This window comes from Aegilops tauschii, chromosome 1 (genome assembly GCF_002575655.3).
Source record: "Aegilops tauschii subsp. strangulata cultivar AL8/78 chromosome 1, Aet v6.0, whole genome shotgun sequence".
NCBI lineage: Eukaryota > Viridiplantae > Streptophyta > Magnoliopsida > Poales > Poaceae > Aegilops > Aegilops tauschii.
In genome coordinates this window covers 218,939,664-218,947,422 of record NC_053035.3, presented here as the reverse complement: position 1 = coordinate 218,947,422, position 7,759 = coordinate 218,939,664, and the positions used below count along the sequence as shown (strand labels likewise).

Here is a 7,759-nt window from a genome sequence, read left to right as displayed (position 1 = left end):
AGCGCTAGGCGCTGCACATTACATGTGTGACGCCTAGCTCGGAGGTGCTGCACTGCTGGGTGCGGGCCCAGGGGCTGCCACGGTGGACAGAGGTGCAACGCCACAGAGCTAGGCGCTGCACCGTAGGGTTTGGCGCCTGCGTGTCGGGCGCCGCACAAAAAGGTCAGCCGCGTAAAATAGTTTTACGGACAGTTTATTCTGTGATTTGATTTCGTCCCGAAATTAAAATTGTCAAATTCAAAACAATAAGGTGTGCACCAAGGACTAGCGCTGGTTGCAGCGAGAAGTGAATCGCCCACCCTAGCCTACGTTCCCCCAATCCCCATCCCCCGATTCCTCTCCCTTTCTCCCTCGTCTGCCGCCACCACTACTCACCGGCCCGCGCCCTCCCTCATAGCCGCCGCCGCCAGCGCCCTCCCCCACATCCTGCGCCCCACCCCTTCTCTCCTCCCCTCCCCTTATCGTCATCACCGACGACCTCATCGCCTTCCCCTCGCTCCAGATCGAGCAGCAGGTCCGGATCCACGACCAAGGCGGCGCGAGCGCCCCGATGTGCAGGTTCAAGCCGCGTGAAGAGGGTGCTCGTTGCGGCTCTAACCCTGGTGCCAACGCCATGAAGAAGGTGCCCTCTCCATCACTTCTCTATCTCAGTTTTCGATGTGGAGTTGATGTTGTTCATAAAGATCCCTCTCTTCTGTGCTGCAGGAGAACATCTCTCCTGTTCGTGAAGCATCCCCAACCCTAGCCCTTCTTTTCCCATGACGACCGAGCAGACAGGAGGTACTAATCCCTCCACTTATCTGGTTTTCTTCACCCCTTATGTGATGCGTGCCATCTACTTTTGTGCATGTTTCATGGAGAGGAGAAGCTGCTTCAATCCCATCTGCTGAAGGAGGATGCCCACCATCCAAGGTGCTCAACATCATCACCATTAGTTGCCTGCCAAGGTAACTTCTCTGATCTGTTCTACTATGGCCATTATCATATATGATGGAATCGAGAAAGAAATGAGCACCTGATATTGTTGACAATGTTAATACATTCATAATCTATCTTTCTAATTTCATCATTGTCGTTTTGTGTATTTAATTTAACCTATACATGGAGAAAAGGCAGGGTAAGCACAAGTATTTCTGTATCAAACGTTATCCATCATCCTATCCACTCCAGCTCATTATTCTGCAATCGTTGGATAGTTGTCAGTACTGCTTAGGAGTAACGCACCATGTAGGATCACCCAACTGTTCGGTTTCTTATTTCATGACGTATATGCCACCAATATAAGAATAAGCTTGACAGCGAAATCTTGGATAGTATGTAATACCCTTTCTGCATATTCAGAAACTGTATGCAAACACACTCAATTTGATCTAACTTTTGTTGATAGGCATAAACCAGTACACAACATTATATGCTAGGAACGACGGGATGCTGTCAGGAAACTTGTCATGAATGATGCTTCAACGGATGCTGCAGTCATCTCAACTGCTCAGTCATGATGAAAAAACATATGATAATCCCCATAATCCAGTGTCAATATTACTGATTTCTGCATTTGCTGTGCAGCTTACAGGCATGGAAAGAAAATAGGATAAACGATATACTTGCAGCTTCAGGTTTTCTCTAAACTTTTGTTTGCCATCTTATTTAATCACATGTTCAATTGATAATACACAAATATTTGTCTACTTTCAGGCAGCATTGAGTTGGCTGCACATAGTTAGTTCCCTAGGGAATGTTCAGTCTGGTGAAACATGTTAAAAAGAAGGATGGGAATCTGCCTGTGTTCACTACTAAGAATGGTAGGTCACTGAAGATTGTACAGTTGTCTGGTGAAACATGTTAAAAAGAAGTATGGAAATCTGCCTGTGTTCATTACTAAGAATGGTAGGTCGCTGAAGATTGTACAGTTGCCTGCCGATAAGATTTTTGCCCTTAAATAAATTGTCAGTGATAATTAACTACTTATATATGGCAGGCTTGATAGGTTGGAAAATGTCTTCAAGATGATAAGAGGATACAGTACCACAACGTATACATGTTAGATGCTATAAGGTGATTTAATTTCTCTGTGCATATGCTAGAACTGAATGACCAACACTGAGCATCATCAATGTGTGCCACTGTAATCGCTGACCAGATTGGTACTTAAGTGCTCGATATGCAGCCTGAACTACTGCAAGAAATAGGGCTGCAACATCTGCATTTACTTTGTGTGGTTCTGACAATCCATGTTTATATTTAAATGTCAACAAGATCAGTATGGATGTGGAGCCATGGTTCTGCTCACTAGCGACAATGTGTATTCTTGCAGTTAGAATGGAGTTGTTTTAAATACTAGACTACCTACAGGACTGAGCGCTCCAGGTGCGGAGGATAGTTCTTCCGATTAATCGTCGTGTTGAGGCAAGTGCACGACGGACCTTTTCTCCGTATACCTCACTGTGTTGTTGACGTAGGTACACACCCTCCCCTACTTCTAGACCATCTCATCTATGTAGTCATGAAATTTCTTTTTTCTAAAATTTAATTCAGGTCTATGAAAATGAGTTGAGTAGTCTGATTAGAGGATGACGGAGGACGTCGAGATTTTGATCCAGCAGCCTTGCCCCCTTCTCGTTCGGCGTGACACCTGCAGGAGGTTACGTTCGAGATCTTCAGAATTTTTAGGTACTCACTCTCCCTTGATGCTCTTTGATCGAGCCTACTTTGCATGAAAGCGTGCCAGTAGTAAGAAGTTTTAGCAAGTCTGTTACTGAAAGTGTTGTAGGCACTTATGTGATCCGAGGTGACCAACCTGAGCAGCAGTTTAGTGAAGGTATACTCGGACCCGAGGATCCTAGAAAATTATAAATTATAGATGTTTGCATAGCCAGATCATTGATGGGTGCATATTATTGTGCACACAAGCAAACTTAGTTGAGTAGTTCATTGATTAATTTGGACTAACTGAATGTGATCTTCCCAATCTAATATGTGTACTTCTAGCTCTAAGGACTAGCAAGAGTTAAATATTGCAGGTTGTATGGTAGAGGTGAAGGGAAGGCGGCCCAACTCGGCCAGGCGGCTCCCGTGGATCGGCGGCCCAAAACGAAGGAGGCACAGCTCATGGAAGCGCTCCCACGGGGGCATGCCGCCCTCGTCCTGCTTGAGGGCGTAGTACCATGTCTGGGTTGCACCGCGGAGGTGGTAGGATGCCAGCCAAGTGCGCTCTGACTCGAGCGTGCGCTGCCCACGGAAAAACTGGTCGCACTGGTTGAGCCAGTTAAGCGGGTCCTCTGTGCTGTCATAAGTGGCGAAGTCGATCTTGGCGAACCGTGGCGGCGTCTGGGTCGGCGCGGCATGGCCGACCGGCTCGGCGGTGCGGAACTGTGATGATGGCGGCGCCCGGTCAACGGTGGGGAGGCCGTCGTAGGCCCCCGCGGAGCCGGACGAGGCCCCAGACTGCAGTGTGGGTACCAATGGGTGCCCAGCCTCCGTGTAAACTGGCGGTGGCGACGTCCCGGTTAGCCAGGCCGGAATCAGGGACGGTGACGCCGGAAACTGGACCTGCTGGATCGGGAGGCCCCACGGTGTGGACTGGCCTAGTTCGGAGCTGGGCGGCGGCGGTGGAAGCTGGACCGGCGCGGCCGGCGCGGGCCAGTACGGCCACTGCGGCGCTGGGGCGGGTGCGGGTGGCGCCGCGAGAGCCGGCGCGGGCCACTGCGGCCAGGACAGCGCTGAGGCAGGCGGGGGAGGCGCGGGCCACTGCGGCCAGGACAGCGCTGGGGCGGCCGACGGCTGGAGCGACGGATGGCCCCCGGCGATCGCCGCGGGGATCGAGTACCAGGGCAGGGCCGGCGGTCCGGAGGAGACGGCCGGCGGCGGAGGTGTTGGCGGCCCGTACGGACCTGCCAGGAACAGCCGGATTCCCTGGACCGCGACGACCAGATCGTTGAGGACGCCGGTCATGGCCTCCGGGGAGTAGACGAGCGGCGTGGTGGAGGGTGATGGCGGCGGACCCGTGGATGGGGGCGGCGACTGGCTGGTCGATGCGCCGGCGGTGGAACCCATCGGCGCCGAGGGAAGGACCAACGGTGCCGTGGAGAGGATCGGCGATGGCGCGACGGCGGTGGTGGCGAAGGGCAGCGACGGGTTTGGTGGTGGTGATGACATGGTCGAAACCAAGCTAGCTGATACCAAGCTGGTAGAAACTACGATTCTACCGGGTCTAGGCCGGAGGTTGTAGGGGAAGGAGGAAGCTGGTCGTGGATGAACACGCGGACGCCGGCGGCGGGGCGCCGTCGTGCGCGAGGAGGCGGCGGCTGAGAGGGAGATGGCGCAGGGAAGGAGGCGGCTAGGGTTAGGTCTCCCGGCTCCCTAAGGAAGCCGAGCAAATATGATTGCTTCTTGCTTGATTAGATTGATACATCTCCTCTCCTTATATAGAGAGGTTTACTTGAGTCCTAAGCAAACGATAAGATAAACGGGCTAAGCCCCTAATAACGATAAGATAACTTGGGCCACAACCCACTGGGCTAGGCTCCCTAATATGACGGTCATAACATTGTAAATGATGGAACTCATATAACTGAATGTGAATGAAGTACCGATAGTTGCTAATTTCGTACTTTTTGGTTTGTACAACTCAGGTGTTTGATACAGTTCTCCTAAAAAGGGAGAAGTCTGTGAGGTGATTTCTTCTTTTGCATGATAGATGGAACCAGCTGCGCCCCTCTCCCAAGAGCTGCAGATCCATGGCAGCAGCAGCGAGGTGAGCAGCGGCAAAGGCTCCCACCTAGCACCTCCTCGTCCACTGTCTTTTCAATCAAGATTGTTTCCAGTAATAAAATTTCATCTGTCTCATATTTCTTGTGTCGTATCGTACACCTGCACATACACCCTTATTCTGTCTGTCTCTGGCTATGCAATATTACCCTTTCACCCACCTTGACCTGCAATGTTGACATGTAATTTTGTTATTGCTCTATGATAGAAAATTAGGCAGTTGTAAAGCAGTTTATATTCTCTCATATGTGATGTTTCTATGATACTATAGGTCTTCTTCTGATCGACTTTCAAACAATGCCAATTTCATGGTTTAAAAAATCATAAGGAAATTTATTTAATGGAATTAGAAATGAAAAGGGTGTCGAATGCAAGTGATGTCTATGTTTGTTATCAGCTGCCCTGTGGAGGTTCACCGGAAATTAATGTAATTTAAGCAGCCAAGTATTTTCACAATAGTTACTGTCATACTAAATGCATGTTTTCTCCTGGTCTGATACACATATTGATCTTGTACTTCTTGTCTGCTAAAACTGGGAATCATAATATTCTCTTTCGTCCAGTAAGCCCCACTAATTAGAAAACTAGAAGGTTTGTTACATTTCTGTGTTTAATACTTTAGTGTTTGGTTACAGATATAGAAGAGAGTATTCCCTTGAACTAAATGATATTGAAGTTCCAATAGATACAATATTTACACTACTGGACTTGTGTGGAAGTTTCTTGTTCTATCTGATCTTTGTTATTATCATGGTTTATATCATTCTATCTTTTAGCCTAACGTCCTCTGTATGGTCATGTTTATCTCATTTGCTGCAATTATTACAATTTTGTTGTCATTAGTTATTGCCTGCCAAATTGATGAGTTCTCAGTTTTCTGCTTCAAATGCAGAGGGAGCAGGCTCATACTTTGTGCAGAAAGGGAAAATAAACATCAATGTTCTGAAGCAAGGCACTATTGAGCTTTGCCACTGTGATTCCAAACTACATTTTTGTTCTTCAAAGTGCACCTACGATTTGCTGCTGGTAACAGATGCTCAAATGGTCGAGCATGTATGGAGTCACTTGCAGGACACTCGAGGAAGAGCTGGTTGATGCCGCGCTCAATTCTGAAACTATAGCAGAGCTTGTCACTGTATGTTTCATGTATTTCTTTTCCTTGCTTCATCTAAATTTGTAGCTCACAGTTTTCTATATTAGTGAAATTTCCAAGCTATGCTATGCTCAGATAGTTGTTCTGGAATATATGCTACCTTATTACTTCATATACTACTACTACATGTATTGGATCTCAATTTGTAGCCGTGCTTGCCAGCTGCTCCTCCCTCCGCCTCTGGCTGCGGCGACCAGCTAGGGTTCAGCGGTCGCTGCCAAACCAGATAGCATGCTTTATATGGTTTGATTAATGTAGCGTCTTTCTTCTAATTCAGATTATTATATTGACTCTAAAACTTTGTTCCTGACTACGTATGTTACTTTCTTCAGTTCCTGTTATTGTTCGTCTCTCACCAGCTATGGGAAAGATGATGTTTTCTTTCTTGCAAATTTGTCAGAAGAGCACCTATGTTAGCTAATGATTGTCTGCGACAAATTTGTCTTAGGAAAAAAGCATTCTTCTGACAGAACTGCATGGTCTCAGTTCACTAAACTGAAAAGGACTTAATAAACAAAGTACTGAATGCAGCGATTACAGTTTCAACCTGACATTATCATATAACCTTGCTTCTCATGGATCTCCCGACATTTGCCTAAACAATGGTTAGTATACTAAAAAATCAACTACTGTTACGGAGATCTGAACCTGAAATTGCCCTATGGGGTATTAACACTTAAATATCGTGCACAATCATGTACACTAAATGTTTGGATAAGAAGTAGGATGTTCTTGTTTAACATAGTTTACTGCAGCAAATACTTTGTATGTGCTTCCAGAGTTCTCTTGCTTGCCGCTTATGTTGCATCCTTCTGGAACCTAGCAGCAAACTGCTGGAGGTAATGTAAGGTCCTCCCTTCCATTGCCTGGTTTGCTGCCAATGCTCACTAATTTTTTACATTTCTTCCATGGCACAAAGTCCTCCAGCAGTTTTGATATGTAGCTGCTTCTTCTACCGATGTTATTCTGGCATTAGGAACTACTCGCCTATAAATTTTTTCTCTGCAAATTAAATACACATGCATAATCTGTATTTTATTATCTGCAATTCTGGTTTGTTTTATAGTATTGGTTGAGTTCCACTTTATTATCCAAGAACTTATCTATTTCTTTGATTTTCCTGAATACACAGTAAGGCCTACTCATGTTCTTTTATTGGAGCCATAATTTGATTGAACCATACTGAGTTTACAAGTAATTTCTATTTTGACATCTATACATTTTATTTGCTTCATGTTCTTGATTGAGATGAGAGAGGAGGAACATCGGCTATTTAGCTAGGAAATCACATCTCAGACAAAACATCCACATTTGTTGTATGAGTCAAAGCCATACAGAATACTTCCAAGGAGGAAGCAACATATGTGTTTTATTTTCGCTTGCTTAGCCCAATCTCTTTTATTCACAAAGGAATTAACTGATATTCCCTTTTGTTCTGCAGCTGGAATTCAGAAATTTCAAGTGCTTTTGTGATTACAATGTGGCTAGACCTTGAGGATTTTTTTCGGGTTTTCTAACAGGAAGTTACCTCTAAAAAATGTTTTCATGCTTGCTGATAAAATGGTATGTTATATGATTAAAACTTAATATTCCCTTCGCTTCATTACTTCCATTGATCTAACACGATGAAAGTATAGAGATACATTGGCACACCATCACATTCCATAGTCATACTGGTAATATCATCATCTCTTATTGATATACTTGATGATAATTGGGTGAGTTACACAATATTGTCAGAATTATCACTAATCTTCAGCTGTTACCAAGTAATCAGAGAGAGCAAGAACTTGACAGGAACATCAAGATATGCGAGTGTAGACACTCATCTTGGAATTG

The 7,759-nt window shown here is 45.9% G+C and overlaps 1 long non-coding RNA gene across 6 annotated transcripts; it reads left to right on the top strand.

The window, feature by feature from the left end:
* The first annotated feature begins 267 nt into the window (after nt 1-267).
* LOC141042506 (uncharacterized) lies at nt 268-7,688 on the top strand. Of its 6 annotated transcripts, XR_012205586.1 has the most exons (12): nt 268-622; nt 706-780; nt 861-947; nt 1,388-1,616; nt 1,696-1,887; nt 1,979-2,055; nt 2,315-2,455; nt 2,536-2,670; nt 4,632-4,753; nt 5,660-5,902; nt 7,362-7,483; nt 7,558-7,688. It is a non-coding gene; the product is annotated as an uncharacterized lncRNA (long non-coding RNA). The 6 variants fall into 6 exon arrangements; XR_012205596.1 differs by lacking the exons at nt 7,362-7,483; nt 7,558-7,688 and having other exon boundaries at nt 2,353-2,455; nt 5,660-6,032; XR_012205593.1 differs by lacking the exons at nt 7,362-7,483; nt 7,558-7,688 and having other exon boundaries at nt 2,315-2,406; nt 5,660-6,032.
* Nucleotides 7,689-7,759: the final 71 nt, after the last annotated feature.